General features: G+C 43.1%; 1 protein-coding gene across 1 annotated transcript in view; it reads right to left on the bottom strand.

Annotated features, from left to right (window-relative positions):
* Nucleotides 1–2,436: 2,436 nt before the first annotated feature.
* LOC140187802 (kinase suppressor of Ras 1-like) overlaps nt 2,437–22,234 on the bottom strand; it is a 548,168-nt gene continuing 528,370 nt past the window's right edge. The window contains exon 21 of the mRNA XM_072243559.1: nt 2,437–2,447. The gene's annotated coding sequence lies outside the window, so the exon portion shown is untranslated. The remainder of the gene's footprint in view (nt 2,448–22,234) is intronic.

Genomic DNA, 22,234 nt, shown 5'->3' with positions numbered 1-22,234 from the left:
ACCGCCATTTATTATGATCATGGCTGATCATCCAACTCAGAACCCCGCCCCAGCCTTCCTTCCATACCCCCTGACCCCCGTAGCCACAAGGGCCATATCTAACTCCCTCTTAAATATAGCCAATGAACTGGCCTCAACTGTTTCCTGTGGCAGAGAATTCCACAGATTCACCACTCTCTGTGTGAAGAAGTTTTTCCTAATCTCGGTCCTAAAAGGCTTCCCCTCTATCCTCAAACTGTGACCCCTCGTTCTGGACTTCCCCAACATCGGGAACAATCTTCCTGCATCTAGCCTGTCCAATCCCTTTAGGATCTTATACGTTTCAATCAGATCTCCCCTCAATCTTCTAAATTGCAACGAGTACAAGCCCAGTTCATCCAGTCTTTCTTCATATGAAAGTCCTGCCATCCCAGGAATCAATCTGGTGAACCTTCTTTGTACTCCCTCTATGGCAAGGATGTCTTTCCTCAGATTAGGGGACCAAAACTGCACACAATACTCCAGGTGTGGTCTCACCAAGGCCTTGTACAACTGCAGTAGTACCTCCCTGCTCCTGTACTCAAATCCTCTCGCTATAAATGCCAGCATACCATTCGCCTTTTTCACCGCCTGCTGTACCTGCATGCCCACTTTCAATGACTGGTGTATAATGACACCCAGGTCTCGTTGCACCTCCCCTTTTCCTAATCGGCCACCATTCAGATAATAATCTGTTTTCCTATTTTTGCCACCAAAGTGGATAACTTCACATTTATCCACATTAAATTGCATCTGCCATGAATTTGCCCACTCACCCAACCTATCCAAGTCACCCTGCATCCTCTTAGCATCCTCCTCACAGCTAACACTGCCACCCAGCTTCGTGTCATCCGCAAACTTGGAGATGCTGCATTTAATTCCTTCATCCAAGTCATTAATATATATTGTAAACAACTGGGGTCCCAGCACTGAGCCTTGCGGTACCCCACTAGTCACCGCCTGCCATTCTGAAAAGGTCCCGTTTATTCCCACTCTTTGCTTCCTGTCTACTAACCAACTCTCCACCCACACCAATACCTTACCCCCAATACCGTGTGCTTTAAGTTTGCACACTAATCTCCTGTGTGGGACCTTGTCAAAAGCCTTCTGAAAATCCAAATATACCACATCCACTGGTTCTCCCCTATCCACTCTACTAGTTACATCCTCAAAAAATTCTATGAGATTCGTCAGACATGATTTTCCTTTCACAAATCCATGCTGACTTTGTCCGATCATTTCACCGCTTTCCAAATGTGCTGTTATCACATCCTTGATAACTGACTCCAGCAGTTTCCCCACCACCGACGTTAGGCTAACCGGTCTATAATTCCCCGGTTTCTCTCTCCCTCCTTTTTTAAAAAGTGGAATTACATTAGCCACCCTCCAATCCTCAGGAACTAGTCCAGAATCTAACGAGTTTTGAAAAATTATCACTAATGCATCCACTATTTCTTGGGCTACTTCCTTAAGCACCCTGGGATGCAGACCATCTGGCCCTGGGGATTTATCTGCCTTCAATCCCTTCAATTTACCTAACACCACTTCCCTACTAACATGTATTTCGCTCAGTTCCTCCATCTCACTGGACCCTCTGTCCCCTACTATTTCTGGAAGATTATTTATGTCCTCCTTAGTGAAGACAGAACCAAAGTAATTATTCAATTGGTCTGCCATGTCCTTGCTCCCCATAATCAATTCACCTGTTTCTGTCTGCAGGGGACCTACATTTGTCTTTACCAGTCTTTTCCTTTTTACATATCTATAAAAGCTTTTACAGTCCGTTTTTATGTTCCCTGCCAGTTTTCTCTCATAATCTTTTTTCCCCTTCCTAATTAAGCCCTTTGTCCTCCTCTGCTGAACTCTGAATTTCTCCCAGTCCTCAGGTGAGCCACTTTCTCTGGCTAATTTGTATGCTTCTTCTTTGGAATTGATACTATCCCTAATTTCTCTTGTCAGCCACGGGTGCACTACCTTCCTTGATTTATTCTTTTGCCAAACTGGGATGAACAATTGTTGTAGTTCATCCATGCAACCTTTAAATGCTTGCCATTGCATATCCACCGTCAATCCTTTAAGTGTCATTTGCCAGTCTATCTTAGCTAATTCACGTCTCATACCTTCAAAGTTACCCCTCTTTAAGTTCAGAACCTTTGTTTCTGAATTAACTATGTCACTCTCCATCTTAATGAAGAATTCCACCATATTATGGTCACTCTTACCCAAGGGGCCTCTCATGACAAGATTGCTAATTAACCCTTCCTCATTGCTCAAAACCCAGTCTAGAATAGCCTGCTCTCTAGTTGGTTCCTCGACATGTTGGTTCAAAAAACCATCCCGCATACATTCCAAGAAATCCTCTTCCTCAGCACCTTTACCAATTTGGTTCACCCAATCTACATGTAGATTGAAGTCACCCATTATAACTGCTGTTCCTTTATTGCACACATTTCTAATTTCCTGTTTAATACCATCTCCGACCTCACTACTACTGTTAGGTGGCCTGTACACAACTCCCACCAGCGTCTTCTGCCCCTTAGTGTTACGCAGCTCTACCCATATCGATTCCACATCTTCCCGGCTTATGTCCTTCCTTTCTATTGCGTTAATCTCTTCTTTAACCAGCAACGCCACCCCACTTCCCCTTCCTTCATGTCTATCCCTCCTGAATATTGAATATCCCTGAACTTTGAGCTCCCATCCCTGGTCACCCTGGAGCCATGTCTCTGTGATCCCAACTATATCATAATCATTAATAACAATCTGCACTTTCAATTCATCCACCTTATTACAAATGCTCCTTGCATTGACACACAAAGCCTTCAGGCGATCTTTTACAACTCTCTTAGTCCTTATACAATTATGCTGAAAAGTGGCCCTTTTTAATGCTTGCCCTGGATTTGTCGGCCTGCCACTTTTACTTTTCTCCATAGTACTTTTTGTTTCTACCCTCACTTTACACCTCTCTGTTTCTTACAGTTACTGCCCCTAATCCCAACTGTACTCACGGTAGGTTCTACATTCCCCCAACAACATTCCCCAGCATCCGGGACATCGTCAAGGAGCAAAGCCTCAAAAAGGCAGCATCCATCATTAAGGACCCCCATCACCCAGGATATGCCCTCTTCTCATTGCTACCATCAGGGAGGAGGTACAGGAGTCTGAAGACACACACTCAATGATTCAGGAATAGCTTCTTCCCCTCTGCTATCAGATTTCTGAATGGACATTGAACCTGTGAACACTATCTCAATATCTTTTTTTTTCTCTTTTTGCACTACTGATTTAACTTCAAAAATATATATTACTTATTACTGTAATTTATAGTTTTTTTATTATTATGTATTGCAATATACCACTGCCGCGTAACAACATATGCTGGTAATATTAAACCTGACTCTGATTCTTATTCATTGCACACATCGCTGTGGAGGCCAAATCATTGAGTATATTTAAAGTAGAGTTTGATAGGTATTTAATTAGTAAAGGCATCAAAAGTTTTGGAGAGAAAATAGGAGAATGGAGTTGAGAGGGATAATAAATCAGCGAAGAAACTCCCTCTCAGGTACCCCTTAAATATTTACCTTTCACACTAAACCTCAGACCTCTAGTTCTAATCTCACCCAACCTCAGAGGGATAACCCTACATGAATTCAGCCAATCATACCCCTTCTAATTCTGTATCCCTCTTTAAGATCTCCCCTCATTCTCCTATACTCCCAGGGATAGTCCTAACCCATCCAACCTTTCCTTATAACTCAGTTCCTCAGGACTGAGTTATATTATATCAAATTAGCATGTGGCAAAGGTAATGCTACAGTTGTTATGGGGGACTTCAACATGCAGGTAGACTGGAGGAATCAGATTGGTACTGGACCCCAAGAAAGGGAGTTTGTGTAGTCCCTCCGAGATGGATTCTTAGAACAGCTTGTATTGGAGCCTACCAGACAGAACGCAATTCTAGATTTAGTGTTGTGCAATGAACCGGATTTGATCAGGGACCTCGAGGTAAAGGAGCCATTAGGAGGTAGTGACCATAATATGATAAGTTTTAATCTACAATTTGAGAGGGAGAAGGGAAACTCGGAAGTGTCAGTATTACAGTTGAACAAAGGGAACTATGGTGCTATGAGGGAGGAGCTGGCCAAAGTTCAATGGAACAATACCCTAGCAGGGATGACAGTGGAACAACAATGGCAAGTGTTTCTGGGAATAATGCGGAAGGTGCAGGATCAGTTCATTCCAAAGAGGAAGAAAGATCCTAAGGGGAGTAAGGGGAGGCCATGGCTGACAAGGAAAGTAATGAACAGTATAAAAATAAAAGAGAAGAAGTATAACATAGCAAAGATGAGTGGGAAGCCGGAGGATTGGGAAACTTTTAAGGAGCAACAGAAGGTAACTAAAAAGGCAATACGCAGAGAAAAAATGAGGTACGAAGGTAAACTAGCCAAGAATATAAAGGAGGAGGGTAAAAGCTTCTTTAGGTATGTGAAAAGAAAAAAAATAGTTAAGACCAAAATTGGGCCCTTGAAGACAGAAGCGGGTGAATTTATTATGGGGAACAAGGAAATGGCAGATGAGTTGAACAGGTACTTTGGATGTCTTCACTAGGGAAGACACAAACAATCTCCCAGATATAATAGTGGCCAAAGGACCTAGGGTAATGGATGAACTGAAGGAAATTTATATTAGGCAGGAAATGGTGTTGGATAGACTGTTGGGTCTGAAGGCTGATAAGTCCCCGGGACCTGATGGTCTGCATCCCAGGGTACTTAAGGAGGTGGCTTTAGAAATCGTGGACGCATTGGTAATCATCTTCCAATGTTCTATAGATTCAGGATCAGTTCCTGTGGATTGGAGGGTGGTTAATGTTGTCCCTCTCTTCAAGAAGGGAGAAAGAGAGAAAATGGAATTATAGGCCGGTTAGCCTGACGTCAGTGGTGGGAAAGATGCTGGAGTCAATTATAAAAAATGAAATTACAACACATTTGAATAGCAGTAACAGGAATAGTCCGAGTCAGCATGGATTTACGAAGGGGAAATCGTGCTTGACTAATCTTCTGGAATTTTTTGAGGATGTAACTATGAAAATGGACAAGGGAGAGCCAGTGGATATAGTGTACCTGGACTCTCAGAAAGCCTTTGATAAAGTCCCACATAGGAGATTAGTGGGCAAAATTAGGGCACATGGTATTGGGAGCAGAGTACTGACATAGATTGAAAATCAAAGAGGAGCGATTAATGAGTCCCTTTCAGAATGGCAGGCGGTGACCAGTGGCATACCGTAGGGTTCAGTGCTGGGACCGCAGCTGTTTACAATACATATTAATGATTTAGATGAGGGAATTAAAAGTAACATTAGCAAATTTGCTGATGACACAAAGCTGGGTGGCAGTGTGAAATGTGAGGAGGATGTTATGAGAATGCAGGGTGACTTGGACAGGCTGGGTGAGTGGGCAAATGCATGGCAGATGCAGTTTAATGTGGATAAATGTGAGGTTATCCACTTTGGTGGTAAGAACAGGAAGGCAGATTATTATTTAAGTGGAGTCAAGTTAGGAAAAGGGGAAGCACAAGGAGATCTAAATGTTCTTGTACATCAGTCACTGAAAGCAAGCATGCAAGTACAGCAGGCAGTGAAGAAAGCTAATGGCATGCTGGCCTTCATACCAAGGGGAATTGAGTAAAAGAGCAAAGAGGTTCTTCTGCAGCTGTACAGGGCCCTGGTGAGTCCACACCTGGAGTACTGTGTGCAGTTTTGGTCTCCAAATTTGAGGAAGGACATTCTTGCTATGGAGGGAGTGTAGCGTAGATTCACAAGGTTAATTCCCGGGATGGCGGGACTGGCACATGTCAAAAGATTGGAGTGACTGGGCTTGTATACTCTGGAATTTAGAAGGCTGAGAGGGGATCTTATTGAAACATATAAGATTATTAAGGGATTGGACACGTTGCAGGCAGGAAGCATGTTCCTGCTGATGGGTGAGTCCAGAACCAGAGGCCACAGTTTAAGAATAAGGGGTAGGCCATTTAGAACGGAGTTGAGGAAAAACTTTTTCTCCCAGAGAGTGGTGGAAATGTGGAATGCTCTGCCCCAGAAGGCTGTGGAGCCCAAGTCTCTGGATGCTTTCAAGAAAGAGATGGATAGAGCTCTAAAAGATAGCGGATTCAAAGGTTATGGGGATAAGGCAGGAACTGGACACTGATTGTGAATGATCAGCCATGATCACAGTGAATGGCGGTGCTACTCCTACTCCTGCACCTATTGTCTATTGTCTATTGACCTGGCAATATTTTCTCTGTCAGTGACCAGAACTGCACACAATACTCTAAGTTTGGCCTCACCAATTTCTTTGTATAACTTCTACATTACACCCCAACTCCATCCTTAATGGTCCGATTAACTATGGCCAATAAGCTAAAAGGTCTCTTATGACCCTATCCACCTGCGATGAGATTTTCCAGGAATTATGGATCTGTATTTCCAGCTCCCTTTGTTTTACAGCATATCTCAGAGCCCTATCATAAGTCTTATCCTGGTTTATCCCTCCCAAAGTGCAACACCTCACACTTACTCACTATTGAAACGTATAGGGAGGCTTCTATCTTCAGACACTTTTGCTGCATTGACTAGAATGGAACTGAACTTCACAAGTGGAGTATAAGATATGGCCACAACTATAATGTTTATTTTGTACTTGGAAGCAAGAATTAATTTCTGCTCTAGTGCACTTTCTACAGTAATACGTTGCAGTAAAAACTCATTTGGTTCACTAATATCCTTGAGGAGATTAACTTACTTCTGCTCGCACTAACAGTAACTTTTTACATCATAAATTTCAATGTTTGTCTTTATAGTCTAATAAGGTTGTAAACAACTGGTTAATGTCACTTTTCTGTAAATGGAAGCCAGTAGATTTAGAGATCCATAATCAAGATATATTTGCCCGACAGTGCTGATCAGAATCACTAGGGTCAGAAAGTTCAAAATATAATCGAGGTATGTATATGTCACTGTATGCTACCTGGAGATTCATTTTACTGAGAACATGAGTTATAGAGTCTTTGAAAGTGAGTCTATAGGTTGTGGAAGCAGTTCAGTGTTGAGGTGAGCAAAGTTATCCATGCTGATTCAGGTGGGGAACAGCCGCTAAAACTGAAAAATGTCCTGGACTTGCACTTGCTGAGAAATATGGAAATATGCAAACTACTGATGGATTCAGATAGCTGATTTTCTCAGTTTATTTGCAGTCGGACTCCACGCAGTTTTGGGCTCTGGCTTTACTGGGAATCCTCGATGTTAATTGAGCATCAGAGTTCGGAGTTCGGTGCCAGCGTCCTCTGTAAGAAAGTTTGTACGTTCTTCCTGTGTGCCTGTCAGTTTCCTCTGGGTGCTCAGGTTTTTTCTCACAGTCCAAAGACGTACTGGCTAGTATCATTTTAAATTGTCCTGTGATTAGACCAGAGTTAAATACGAAGTACTAAGTTCGAAATAAATTTATTATCAGATTACATATATGTCACCATATATAACCCTGAGATTCATTTTCTGTGGGCATACTCAGAAAGCTATAGAATAGTAACTATAACAGGATCAATGATGGGGCAAGTGAGTGTGGTTATCTCTTTCTATTCAAGAGCCTGAGGTTGAGGGTTAGTAACTGTTCTTGAACTTGGTGGTGCAAGTCCTAAGGCTCTTGTACCTTCTACCTGATGGCAGCAGCAAGAAGAGAATATGACCTGGGTATTGGGGATCTCTGGTGATGGATGCTGCTTTCCTATGACAGCGTTTCATGTAGATGTGCTCAATGGTTGAGAGGGCTTTACCCGTGATGTACTGGGCCAAATACACTATCTTTTGTAGGATTTTCTGTTCAAGAACTTTAGTGTTTCCATAGAAGGCTATGAACACAGCCCAGCACATCACACAAACCAATCTTCCGTCCTTGGACTCACTTTACACCACATGCTGTCGGAGCAGTGCTGCCAGGATAATCAAGGACACGGCCCATCCAGCAAACACACTAGTTGAGGGAAGAAATGCCTTACACCTCCTTTGGTAGAGACGTATCTCCACCCTGCCATACATAAATCACCCTTAGGCCAGAGTAAAGTCTTACATTAACGCCATATGACCTGACTTGGTCCAACCAAGCAGAGTCCACTGCCAAGAAGGCCCACCAGCACCTTTACTTCCTGAGAAAACTAAAGAAATTTGGCCTGTCCCCTAAAACCCTCACTAATTTTTATAGATACACCGTAGAAAGCATTCTTCTAGGGTGCATCACAAGCTGGTATGGAAGTTGTCCTGTCGAAGACCAGAAGAAGCTGCAGAAGATCGTGAACACGGCGAAGCACATCACACAAACCAATCTTCCGTCCTTGGACTCACTTCACACCGCACACTGTTGGAGCAGTGCTGCCAGGATAATCAAGGACACGAACCACCCAGCCAACACACTTTTCGTCCCTCTTCCCTCCAGGAGAAGACTCAGGAGCTTGAAGACTCGTATGGCCAGATTTGGGAACAGCTTCTTTCCCACTGTGATAAGACTGCTGAACGGATCCTGACCCGGATCTGGGCCATACCCTCCAAATATCCGGACCTGCCTCTCAGTTTCTTTGCAATACCTTACTTTCCCTTTTCTTTTTTTCTATTTATGATTTATAATTTAAATTTTTAATATTTACTATCAATTTGTACTCCAGGGAGCGCAAAGCGCAGAATCAAATATCGCCATGATGATTGTACGTTCTAGTATCAATTGTTTGGTGATAGTAAAGTAAAGGCTGTGATACTCTGCACTACACATCCAAAGCAGTTTGTCAAAGTTTTAAATGTCATGCCAAAGGAGGATCTGCTGTGCTTTCTTCGCACTTGCCCTCACGTTCAGGGCCCAAGACTGGTCCTCTGAAATAGTAACACCCAGGAATTTAAAGTTGCTAGCCCTCTCCTCCTCTGATCCTCCGATGAGGACTGGCTCATGGACCCTTGATTTCCCTCTCCTGAAGTCTGTAATCAGTTCATTGGTCTGACATTAAGTGAGAGGTTGTTAATAAAACACCATTCATCCAAATTTTCAATCTCTTCCTGTATGCTGATTAGTGATGTCATCAGCAAACTTGAATTGGTGGGTTGCTGGGTGCAATACAGCTCTAGGGCTGGAAGAGCCTGTTCTGTGTTGTATCTCTAAATCAAAAAATAACTGAAATAAAAATAAAATATCGGACCTGATACCCCCACAGACCCAGTGGGATAAAGGTTTAGGAAGCAAAAATAACTCTTATTATTTTGCTTTTTAATATATAATGTGTTTTGGTTAATTCTTCATTCTTTAATATAATCAGTTTTTTAATTACAGTGCCTATAAAAAATATTCAACCCCCTCCTTGGAAGTTTTTATGTTTTATTGTTTTCTAATAATGAATCACAATGGATTTAATTTTTTTTTGACATTGATCAACAGAAAACAACTCTATCATGTCAAAGTGAAAACAGATCGCTACAAAGTGATCTAAATTAATTACAAATATAAAACACAGAATAATTGATTGCATAAGTATTCACTACTTTAACATGACACACCAAATCATCACTGGCAGCCGATTGCCTTTAGAAGTCACATAATTAGTTAAATGGTAATCTGTTTTTGGAGACCTGCGTACAGTCAAGGTGTTTCAATTGATTGTAGTAAAATACACCTGTATCTGAAAGGTCCAGCTGCTGGTGAGTCAGTATCCTGGCAATAACTACACCATGAAGACAAAAGAACACTCCAAGCAACTCTGCGAACAGATTATTGAAAAGCACAAGTCAGGAGATGGATACAAGGAAATTTCCAGGTCACTGGATATCCCTTGGAGTACAGTTAAGTCAATCATCAAGAAGTGGAAAGAATATGGTACAGATGTAAAGCTGCCTAGAGCAAGCCATCCTCAAAAACTGAGTGACTCTGCAAGAAGGGGACAAGTGAGGGAGGTCACCAACAGACCTATGACAACTCTGGATGAGTTACAAGCTTCAGTGGCTGAGATGGGGGAAACTGCACATACAACAACTGTTGCTCGGGTGCATCACCCTACCATGAAGCATGGCGGTGGCTGCACCATGCAGTGGGGATGCTTCACAGGCTCTGGAAGGCTTGTGAAGGTAGAGGGTAAAATGAATGCAGCAAAATACAGGGAAATCCTGAAGGAAAACCTGATGCATTCTGCAAGAGAAACATGACTTGGAGAAGATTTGTTTTCCAACAAAACAATGACCCCAAACATACAGCCAAACCCTCTGGTTCTAGACTCCCCACTATAGGAACTACCTTCTCCATGTCCACTCTGTCCAGACCTTTCAATATTCGATAGGTTTTAAATAGATTTCCCCTTATTCTTCTAAACTCCAGCGAGTACAGACCCAGAACCATCAAGCGCTCCTCACATTTGAATCCTTCCAATCCCAGAATCATTTTCTTGGATCTCTTCTGGACCCTCTACAATGCCAACACTTACTTTCTTAGATAAGGGGCCCAAAACTGCTCACAATACTTCCTAGTGTGGTCCGATCAATGCCCTATAAAGCCTCAGCATTACATCCTTGCTTTTATATTCAAGTCCTCTCGAAACGAATGCTAACATTGCATTTTCCTTCCTTACCACCAACTTTACTTTACTTCACTTTACTTTACTTTATTGTCACCAAACAATTGATACTAGAACATACAATCATCACAGCGATATTTGATGCTGTGCTTCACGCTCCCTGGAGTACAAATCGATAGTAAATATTAAAAATTTAAATTATAAATCATAAATAGAAAATAGAAAAATGGAAAGTAAGGTAGTGCAAAAAAAACCAAGAGGCAGGTCTGGATATTTGGAGGGTACGGCCCAGATCCAGGTCAGGATCCAATCAGCAGTCTTATCACAGTTGGGAAGAAGCTGTTCCCAAATCTGGCCGTATGAGTCTTCAAGCTCCTGAGCCTTCTTCCGGAGGGAAGAGGGACGAAAAGTGTGTTGGCTGGGTGGGTCATGTCCTTGATTATCCTGGCAGCGCTGCTCCGACAGCGTGCGGTGTAAAGTGAGTCCAACAACGGAAGATTGGTTTGTGTGATGTGCTGGGCTGTGTTCACGATCTTCTGCAGCTTCTTCCGGTCTTGGACAGGACAACTTCCATACCAGGTTGTGATGCACCCCAGAAAAACGCTTTCTACGGTGCATCTATAAAAATTAGTGAAGGTTTTAGGGGACAGGCCAAATTTCTTTAGCTTTCTCAGGGAGTAAAGGCACTGGTGGGCCTTCTTGGTAGTGAACTCTGCTTGGTTGGACCAAGTCAGGTCATTTGTGATATTGACCCCAAGGAACTTAAAGGTTTTGACCTGTTCCACTTGCGCACCATGGATGTAAATGGGGTCGTGCGGTCCGCTACTCCTTCTGAAGTCAACAACCAATTCCTTCATCTTGCTGATGTTGAGGGATAGGTTATTGTCTTCGCACCATGCCACCAGGTTCTTAATTTCCTCTCTGTACTCAAACTCATCAATACCTGAGATACGGCCTACAATTCAACTCAACTCAACTGCAAGTTAACCTTTAAGGAATCCTCCATAAGGACTTCCAAGCCCATCTATTCCTCTGATTTTTGAATGTTCTCCCCATTTAGAAAATAGTCCTCGTCTTTATTACTTGTACCAGTATGCATGACCATACACTTCCCTACATCAAATTCCATCTGCCACTTCTTTGCCCATTCCCCCAATCTATCTAAATCCTTTTGCAGGCATGCTGCTTCCTCAACACTACTTGCCCCTCCACCTATCTTCATACCATCTGCAAACTTGGCCACAAAACCATCAATTCCATCATCTAATTCACTGACATACAATGTAAGAACATAAGAAATTGGAGCAGGAGTAGGCCATCTGGCCCATCAAGCCTGCCCCGCCATTCAATAAGATCATGGCTGGTCTGTCCATAAACTCAGCTCCATATACCTGCCTTTTCCCCATAGCCCTTAATTCCCCTACTATGTAAAAATCTATCTAACTGTATCTTAAATATATTTAGTGAAGAAGCCTCACCTGCTTCCCTGGGCAGAGAATTCCACAGATTCACCACTCTCTGGGGAAAACAATTTCTCCTCATCTCCGCCCTGAATCTCCTCCCCTGAATCTTGAGACAATGTCCCCGAGTTCTAGTCTCACTTACCAATGGAAACAACTTTCCTACTTCTACCTTATCTATCCCTTTCAAAATTTTGTATGTTTTTATCAGATCCCCTCTCATTCGTCTGAATTCCAGAAAGTATAGTCCCAGGCGACTCAATCTCTCCTCATAGGTAACTGCTTCATCCCTGGAATCAACCTGGTGAACTTCCTCTACACTGCCTCCAAAGCCAGTATATCCTTCCTCAAGTATGGAGACCAGAACTGCACACAGTACTCCAGGTGCGGCCTCACCAGTACCCTGTATAGCTGCAGCATAACCTCCCTGCTCTTGAATTCAATCCCTCTAGCAATGAAGGCCAACATTCCGTTTGCCTTCTTAATAACCTGTTGTATCTGCAAGCCAACTTTTTGCAATTCATGAACAAGCGCTCTCAAGTCCCTCTGCACAACAGCATGCTGCAATCTTTCACCATTTAAATAATAATCTGCTGTTCTATTATTCCTTCCAAAGTGGATGATCTCGCGTTTACCAATGTTGTATTCCATCTGCCAGACCTTGGCCCACTCACTTAACCTATCTATATCCCTCTGCAGACTCTCCACATCCTCTACAATTTGCTTTTCCACTCAGTTTAGTGTCATCAGCAAATTTTGCTACGCTACACTCAGTCCCCTCTTCCAAATCATCAATGTAAATGGTAAACAGCTGTGGGCCCAGCACAACCCCTGCAGCACCCCACTCACCACAGACTGCCAACCGGAGAAACACCCATTTATACCAACTCTCTGCCTTCTATTGGTTAACCAATCCACTATCCATGCCAATACACTTCCTCCGACTCCATGCATCCGTATCTTATTTATAAGTCTCTTATGCGGCACCTTATCGAACACCTAGGGATTGGACATGCTAGAGGCAGGAAGCATGTTCCCAATGTTGGAGGAGTCCAGAACCAGAGGCCACAGTTTAAGAATAAGGGGTAGACCACTTAGAACGGAGTTGAGGAAAAACTTTTTCACACAGAGGGTTGTGGTTCTGTGGAATGCTCTGCCTCAGAAGGCAGTGGAGGCCAATTCTCTGGATTCTTTCAAGAAAGAGTTAGTTAGAGCTCTTAAAGATAGCAGAGTCAAGGGATATGGGGAGAAGGCAGGAAAAGGGTACTGATTGTGGATGATCAGCCATGATCACAGTGAATGGTGGAGCTGGCTCGAAGGGCTGAATGGCCTACTCCTGCACCTATTGTCTTTTGTCTATTGTCTATTGCCTTCTGGAAATCCAAGTATACGACGTCCACCTGTTCCCCCCTATCCACTGCACTCATTATGTCCTCAAAGAACTCCAGTAAGTCTGTCAAACAGGACCTGCCCTTTCTGAATCCATGCTGCGTCTGTCTAATGGACCACTCCTTTCTAAATGTTTCGCTATTTCTTCCTTAGTCACAGTTTCAAGCATTTTCCTGACTACAGATGTTAAGCTAACTGGCCTATAGTTGCCCATCTTTTGCCTACATCCTTTTTTAAAAAGTGGCGTGACATTTGCTGTCTTCCATTCGGCTGGGACCTGTCCAGAGTCTAGAGAGTTTTGATAAATGTTTACCAACGCACCTACTATAACCTCCACCAATTCCCTCAGCATCCTGGGATACATCCCATCAGGACCAAGGGCCTTATCTACCTTCAGGCCCTCTAGTTTGCTCATCACTATCTCTTTAGTGACTGATTTTATCAAGGTCCTCACCTCCCATTTCATCCATAACATCCTTCTTTGGCATATTAGACGTGTCCTCCACTGTGAAGACCGACACAAAATAGTTGTTCAATGCCCCAGCCATTTCTTTATCACCCATTATCAATTTCCCCTTCTCGTCTTCCAAGGGAGACCTACGTTGACTTTAGCCAACTTGTGCTATCTGTTTTTATATTTTGTGCTAATTTACCTTCATACTCTCTTCCCTTTCCTTATTTCTTGTTTAGTTGTTCTTTGTTTGTTTTTAAAGTTTTCCCAATCCTCCTGTCTCCCACTACTCTTTGCGACTTTGTACACATGAGCTTTAAATTTGATACTATCTTTTATTTCCTTAGTTATCCAAGGCTGGCTCTCCCCACATTTACTGTCCTTACTTTTGACTGGAATATACTTTTGTTGAGCACTGTGAAATATCTCTTTGAAAGTATTCCACTGTTCCTCAACTGTCCTACCAAATAGCCTGTGCTCCCATCCCACATTAGCCAACTCCTCCTTCATCCTGTTGTAGTCTCCCTTGTTCAAGCATAATACTCTAGCTTTAGATCTAACTATTTCATCCTCCATCTGTGTGCGAAATTCAGTCATACTATGATCACTCTTTCCAAGAGGATCCCTGACTACAAGATCATTAATCTTACCTGTCTCATTGCACAGGACTAGATCTAAGATAATATTTTCCCTTGTAGGTTCACTGACATGCTGCTCAAGAAAGCCATCACGGATGCATTCTATGAAGTCCTCCTCAAGACTTTCTTGACCAACCTGATTCACCCAATCTATGTGGAAGTTAAAATCCCCCGTAACAACTGCCGTTCCGTTCTTACAAGCCTCAGTTATTTCTTGGTTAATCGCCTCTGCCACTGCAATATTTCTATTAGGTGGCCTATAGACAACACCCACCAGTGATTTTTTCCCCTTTACTATTCTTAATCTCTACCCAGATGGACTCAATATTCTGCTCCATAGATCTTATATCGTCTCTCACAATCGCCCCAATCTCATCCCTAATCAAGAGCACCACCCCACCTCCTCTGCCTTCCTGCCTATCTTTCTGTATTAACCGATACCCTTGGATATTTAATTCCCAGTCAGCTCCACCTTGCAACCAGCTTTCTGTAATGGCCACTAAATCATATGCCTTGCTGCTGATCTGTGCCACAAGTTCACTAACCTTGTTTCTTATATTACGGGCATTTAGATAAAGTTCCCTTAGACTCATTGTCCTTTTAGAATCTAGTGACCTATGCAATTTTTGCTTTTTACTTTTATTCACTCTGCTCTTCATTTTTTCTTCACTAACTCTAGCTTTGGTCTCTGCATCACTTCCCTCTTCGTTTCTGTGTGGGTTCCCATCCCCCTGCCATATTAGTTTAAAATCTCTTCAACAGCACTAGCAAACAATCTCCCTAGGACATCAATCCTCGCCCTGCCCAGATGGAGACCGTCCGGACGGTATTGGTCCCACCTCCCCTAGAAACAGTTTCAAAGTCCCAAGAATCTGAAACCCTCCCTCCTGCACCACTGCTCAAGCCACATATTCATTCTAGCTATCCTGCTATTCCAACTCTGCCTAGCACGTGGCACTGGTAATAGTCCTGAGATTATTACCTTTGAGGTCCTACTCTTTAATTAATCTCCTAGCTCTCTAAATTCAGCTTGTAGGACCTCAAGCAACACACACCAAAGATGCTGGTGAACGCAGCAGGCCGGGCAGCATCTCTAGGAAGAGGTACAGTCGACGTTTCAGGCCGAGACCCTTCGTCAGGACTAACTGAAAGAAGAGTTAGTAAGAGATTTGAAAGTGGGAGGGGGAGGGGAGATCCAAAATGATAGGAGAAGACAGGAGGGGGAGGGATGGAGCCAAGAGCTGGACAGTTGATTGGCAAAAGGGATATGAGAGGATCATGGGACAGGAGGCCCAGGGAGAAGGAAAAGGGGGAGGGGGGAAAACCCAGAGGATGGGCAAGGGGTATAGTGAGAGGGACAGAGGGAGAAAAAGGAGAGAGAGAGAAAAAGAATGTGTGTATATAAATAAATAACGGATGGGGTACGAGGGGGAGGTGGGGCATAAGAGGAAGGACCTCATCCCACTTTCTTCATTAGTACCTACATGCACCACAACATCTGGCTGCTCACCCCCCACCTTTCAGAATGCCCTGCAGCTTCTCCGAGACATCTCTGACCCTTGCAGCCGGGAGGCAACACTCAATACGGGAGTCCCGTTTGCGGCCACAGAAGTTCTTCTCTATTCCCCTTACTATGGAATCCCCTACCACCACAGCTCCGCCACTCTTTTTCTTGCCCTCATGCGCAGTAAAATATAAAATGTAAAAATAAGTGGTCCCAATACTGACCCATGTGGAACACCACTAGTCACCAGCAGCCAACCAGAAAGGCCCTCTTTATCTCCACTCTTTGCCGCCTGCCAGTAGGCAATCCTCTGTCCATGCTAGTACCTTTCCTGCAATACCATGGGCTCTCATTTTGATAAACAGCTTCATGTGCAGCCTCGAGTCAAGGGTTTTCTGAAAATCCAAATAAGTAACATCCACTGACTCTCCTTTGTCTATCCTGCTTGTTATTTCCTTAAAGAATACCAACATATTTGTCAGGTAAGATTTCCCCTTTAGAAAACCATGCTGACTTTGGCCTATTTTACCATGTGTTTCCATGTTCCCTGAAAACACATCCTTAACGATCGATTCCAATACCTTTCCAACCACTGAAGTCAAGCTAACTGGCTTATAATTTCCTTTCTTCTGCCTCCCTCCATTCTTAAAGAGTGGAGTGACATTTGCAATTTTCCAGTCTCCTGGAACCATACGAAAATCTAGTGATTCTTGAAAGATCATTACTAATCTCTTCAGCTACATCTTATCCAGTATGTGTTCTATTTGGTCCAGGTGACTTATTTACCGTCAGACCTTTCAGCTTCCTAAACACCTTCTCCCTAGTAACAGCAATGACACCCAATTCTGCCCCTTGACACTCTATTCCATATAACATATAACCATATAACAATTACAGCACGGAAACAGGCCATCTCGGCCCTTCTAGTCCGTGCCAAACTCTTACTCTCACCTAGTCCCACCAACCTGCATTCAGCCCATAACCCTCCATTCCTTTCCTGTCCACGTAGCTGTCCAATTTAACTTTAAATGACAACATCGAACCTGCCTCAACCACTTCTGCTGGAAGCTCGTAACACACAGCTACCACTCTCTGAGTAAAGAAGTTCCCCCTCATGTTACCCCTAAACTTTTGCCCTTTAACTCTCAACTCATGTCCTCTGGTTTGAATCTCCCCCACTCTCAATGGAAAAATCCTATCTATGTCGACTCTATCTATCCCCCTCATAATTTTAAATACCTCTATCAAGTCCCCCCTCAACCTTCTATGCTCCAAAGAATAAAGACCCAACTTGTTCAACATTCTACTAGAGTCTTCCAACAAGAAGACTGACGGAAAATGCTTATTAAATTTGTTCGCCCTTTCTTTGTCCCCCATTACTACCTCTCCAGTGTCATTTTCCAGTGGTCCGATATTCACTCTCATCTCTCTTTTACTCTTCATATATCTGAAAAAATCTTTCTGTATCCTCTTTAATATTATTGGCTAGCTTCCCTTCCTATTTCATCTCTTCATTCTTTATGGCTTTTTTAGTTGCATTCTGCTGGTTTTTAAAAGCTTCCCAATCCTCTACCTTCCCACTAATTATTGCTATGTTGTGTGCACTCTGTTTTGTTTTTATGCTGTCTTTGACTTCCCTTACCAGCAGAAGTTGCCTCATCCTCCCTTTTGAATATTTTTTCATCTCTGGGATGTATTTTTCCCTGCACCTTCCAAATACCCCCCCAGAAACACCAGCTACTGCTGTTCTGTCATCACTTAGAGTCCCCTTTCAATTGACTTCAGCCATGCCTCTGTAATTCCCTTTACTCCACTGTAATACTGATACATCCAGTTTTAGCTTCTCCTTCCCAAACTGTAAGGTGAATTCTATCATATTATGATCTATGGCTCCTAAGGGTAACTTTACCTTAAGCTTCCATAATTATGGGTCATTACATAACCACAATCCAGAATTTCTGTTCCCCTAGAGGACCCAACCAGATGCTGCTCTAAAAAGCCATCTTGTAGGCATTCTACAAATTCCCTCTCTTGGGATCCAGCACCAACTGGATTTTCCCCAATCCACCTGCATGTTGAAATCCCCCATGTTTTTTGCATCATTGCACTTTTTTACATGCCTTCTCTATCTGCTGTTGCAATTTGTAGCCCACATCCTTTGTTACTCCCATCAGGGTATTTTTACCCTTGCACATTCTTAACTCCACCCACAAGGATTCTATCACAGGTGGTGGAGAATATAAATTGTTAACTAATCTGAAATGTAATGTTAGCGTCAGCAATGGTGATTATGAAACCGATGGATTACTGCAAAAACCCATCTCATTTATGGTAAACATGACTAATCTTCTTCAGTGAAGTTAGGGGAGCTACAAATGTTTACCTAAATATGACTGTAGTCCCCAGAAACATGCTGTTCTCTAAGCTGTCATCTCCTGTGATCCAGAAAGCCACCCAGTTCATGTGCAGTCAGGAATGGCATAAATTCCTACCTTGCTTAAGACACCTACAATCTGATGAAAAGAAATTGGAAACTTAATAGTAGGCAGGAATTCCTTGAATAATTCTGAGTGTTTATACTGTTGATGTTGCGTGAACAAAAGATCCACTGTCCAAAAGTGAATCTATTTCTTATTTATGTGTTATTTCTAAACATATTACGCTATACAGAATATAATTAATGTATTATACATTACATTATACAGAGTACTATTCAGAATTACATTAATCTGACATCATTTCTTTTCATATGCAATCCAGAAGCATTAAGTCTGAAAGGTCCATAAGACCATAAGACAAAGGAGCAGAAGTAGACCATTCGGCCCATCGAGTCTGCTCCGCCATTTTATCATGAGCTGATCCATTCTCCCATTTAGTCCCACTCCCCCGCCTTCTCACCATAACCTTTGATGCCCTGGCTACTCAGATACCTATCAATCTCTGCCTTAAATACACCCAATGACTTGGCCTCCACTGCTGCCCGTGGCAACAAATTCCATAGATTTACCACCCTCTGACTAAAAAATTTCTTCGCATTTCTGTTCTGAGTGGGCACCCTTCAATCCTTAAGTCATGCCCTCTCGTACTAGACTCCCCCATCATGGGAAACAACTTTGCCACATCCACTCTGTCCATGCCTTTCAACATTCGAAATGTTTCTATGAGGTCTCCCCTCATTCTTCTAAACTCCAAGGAATACAGTCCAAGAGCGGACAAACGTTCCTCATATGTTAACCCTCTCATTCCCAGAATCATTCTAGTGAATCTTCTCTGTACCCTCTCCAACATCAGCACATCCTTTCTTAAATAAGGAGACCAAAACTGCCCACAGTACTCCAAGTGAGGTCTCACCAGCGCTTTATAGAGCCTCATCATCACATCCCTCCTCCTATACTCTATTCCTCTAGAAGTGAATGCCAACATTGCATTCGCCTTCTTCACTACCGACTCAACCTGGAGGTTAACTTTAAGGGAATCCTGTACGAGGACTCCCAAGTCCCGTTGCATCTCAGAACTTTGAATTCTTTCCCTATTTAAATAATAGTCTGCCCGTTTATTTTTTCCGCCAAAGTGCATAACCATACACTTTCCAACATTGTATTTCATTTGCCACTTCTCTGCTCATTCTTCCAATCTAACCAAGTCTCTCAGCAGACTCTCCATTTCCTCAGCACTATCGGCCCTCCACCTATCTTCGTATCGTCAGCAAACTTAGCCACAAAGCCATCTATTCCATAATCCAAATCGTTCATGTACAATGTAAAAAGAAGAGGCCCCAACACAGATCCCTGCGGAACACCACTGGTAACCGGCAGCCAACCAGAATAGGATCCCTTTATTCCCACTCTCTGTTTCCTGCCAATCAGCCAACGTTCTATCCACGTATGTAACTTTCCCGTAATTCCATGGGCTCTTATCTTGTTAAGTAGTCTCATGTGTGGCACCTTGTCAAAGGCCTTCTGAAAATCCAAATATACAACATCCACTGCATCTCCCTTGTCTCGCCTACTGGTAATTTCCTCAAAAAATTGTAATAGGCTTGTCAGGCAGGATTTTCTTTTAAGGAATCCATGCTGAGTTCTGCCTATCTTGTCATATGCCTCCAGGTACTCTGTAACCTCATCCTTGACAATCGACTCCAACAACTTCCCAACCACTGATGTCAAGCTAACAGGTCTATAATTTCCTTTTTGCTTCCTTGCCCCCTTCTTAAATAGCGGAGTGACATTTGCAATCTTCCAGTCTTCCAGAACCATGCCAGAATCTATCGACTTTTGAAAGATCATCACTAACGCCTCAGCAATCTCCACAGCTACCTGCTTCAGAACACGCGGGTGCATTCCACCTGGTCCAGGAGATTTATCGACCTTTAGCCTATTCAGCTTCCTGAGTACTTTCTCTGTCGTAATTGTGACTGCGCACACTTCTCTTCCCTGCCACCCTTGAGTGTCCGGTATCCTGCTGTCTTCCTCAGTGAAGACTGATGCAAACTACTTGTTCAGTTCCTCTGCCATCTCCTCATCTCCCATTACAATTTCTCCAGTATCATTTTCTATCAGTCCTATATCTACTCTCACCTGTCTTTTACTCTTTATATACTTGAAAAAGCTTTTAGTATCCTCTTTGATATTATTTGCTAGCTTCCTTTCATAGTTAATCTTTTCCCTTTTAATGACCTTCTTAGTTTCCTTTTGTAAGGTTTTTAAAACTTCCCAATCCTCTGTCTTCTCACTAATTTTTGCTTCCTTGTATGCCCTCTCCTTTGCTTTAACTTTGGCTTTGACTTCTCTTGTCAAACACGGTTGCATCCTTTTTCCAGTCGAAAATTTCTTCTTATTTGGAATATACCCGTCTTGCACCTTCCTCACTTCTCACATAAACTCCAGCCACTGCTGCTCTGCCGTCTTTCCCACCAGTGTCCCTTTCCAGTCAACTTTGGCCAGTTCCTCTCTCATGCCACTGTAATTTCCTTTACTCCACTGAAATACCGACACATCAGATTTCAGCTTCTCTTTTTCAAATTTCACAGTGAACTCAATCATGCAAAAGGGATATGAGAGGATCATGGGACAGAAGGCCTAGGGTGACAATCAACTGTCCAGCTCTTCGCTGTCCCTCTCACTATACCCCTTGCCCAACCTCTGGGCTTCCCCCCTCCCCCTTTCTTTCTCCCTGGCCCTCCTGTCCCATGATCCTCTCATATCCCTTTTGCCAATCACCTGTCCAGCTCTTGGCTCCATCCCTCACCCTCCTGTCTTCTCCTATCATTTCGGATCTCCCCCCCCCCCCACTTTCAAATCTCTTACTAGCTCTTCCTGCAGTTAGTCCTGACGAAGGGTCTCGGCCCAAAACGTTGACTCTACCTCTTCCTAGAGATGCTGCCTGGCCTGCTGCATTCACCAGCAATTTTTATGTGTGTTCCTCACACCAGAAGCCCAGTACAGCCAGAGCAGGCCCACTATATTGGCCTCAGGTCTATACCCTGATCACAACCACATAAATCAAATGGCAGGAGGGCCTCACACTGTGAGCCTTTGCAGTGGCCAAACCACATCCCTCAGCAAGTCATCCTCAGACCTTGAAATGTGCCAGATTTTGGTTATGGACACCTTCCTACTTCAGAAGATCATCTAGTTTCAGGTAAACCAAATTGCATCATGGGGCAGCTTGGTGGCATTATGTTTTAGGGGGCCAGTGATTGGACAATCCAGGTTTAATTCCCACTGCTTTCTGTAAGGTGTTTCTCCCTGTGACCGCGTGACTTCTTTGCAGGTGCTCCAGTTTTCTCACATGTGTGAGGCTTGGAAAGCTGTGGCAATGTTATGTTGGCACCAGAAGTGTGGCGACTCTTGTGGGCTATCCTCAGCACATACCCAGATGTGTTGGTTGTTGAAGTAAATGACATGTTTCACTGTACGTTCTGATGTACATGTGACAAATATGATTATGATTATGAGGACACGCAGTCCCCTTTTATTGTCATTTAGTAATGCCTGCATTAAGAAATGATAAAAATGTTTTTCCAGAATGATATCACGAAAACACATGACAAACCAACTTAAAAACTAAGAAAAACCACATAATTATAACATACAGTTACAACAGTGCAAAGCAATACCGTAATTTGATAAGAACAGACCATGGCACATTAAAAATCTCAGAGTCTCTGGAAAGTCCCATC

The sequence above is a fragment of the Mobula birostris genome, chromosome 25 (assembly GCF_030028105.1).
Source record: "Mobula birostris isolate sMobBir1 chromosome 25, sMobBir1.hap1, whole genome shotgun sequence".
Classification (NCBI taxonomy): domain Eukaryota; kingdom Metazoa; phylum Chordata; class Chondrichthyes; order Myliobatiformes; family Myliobatidae; genus Mobula; species Mobula birostris.
The sequence above is the reverse complement of the archived record's forward strand: the minus strand, read 5'-3'. Positions and strand labels throughout refer to the sequence as shown.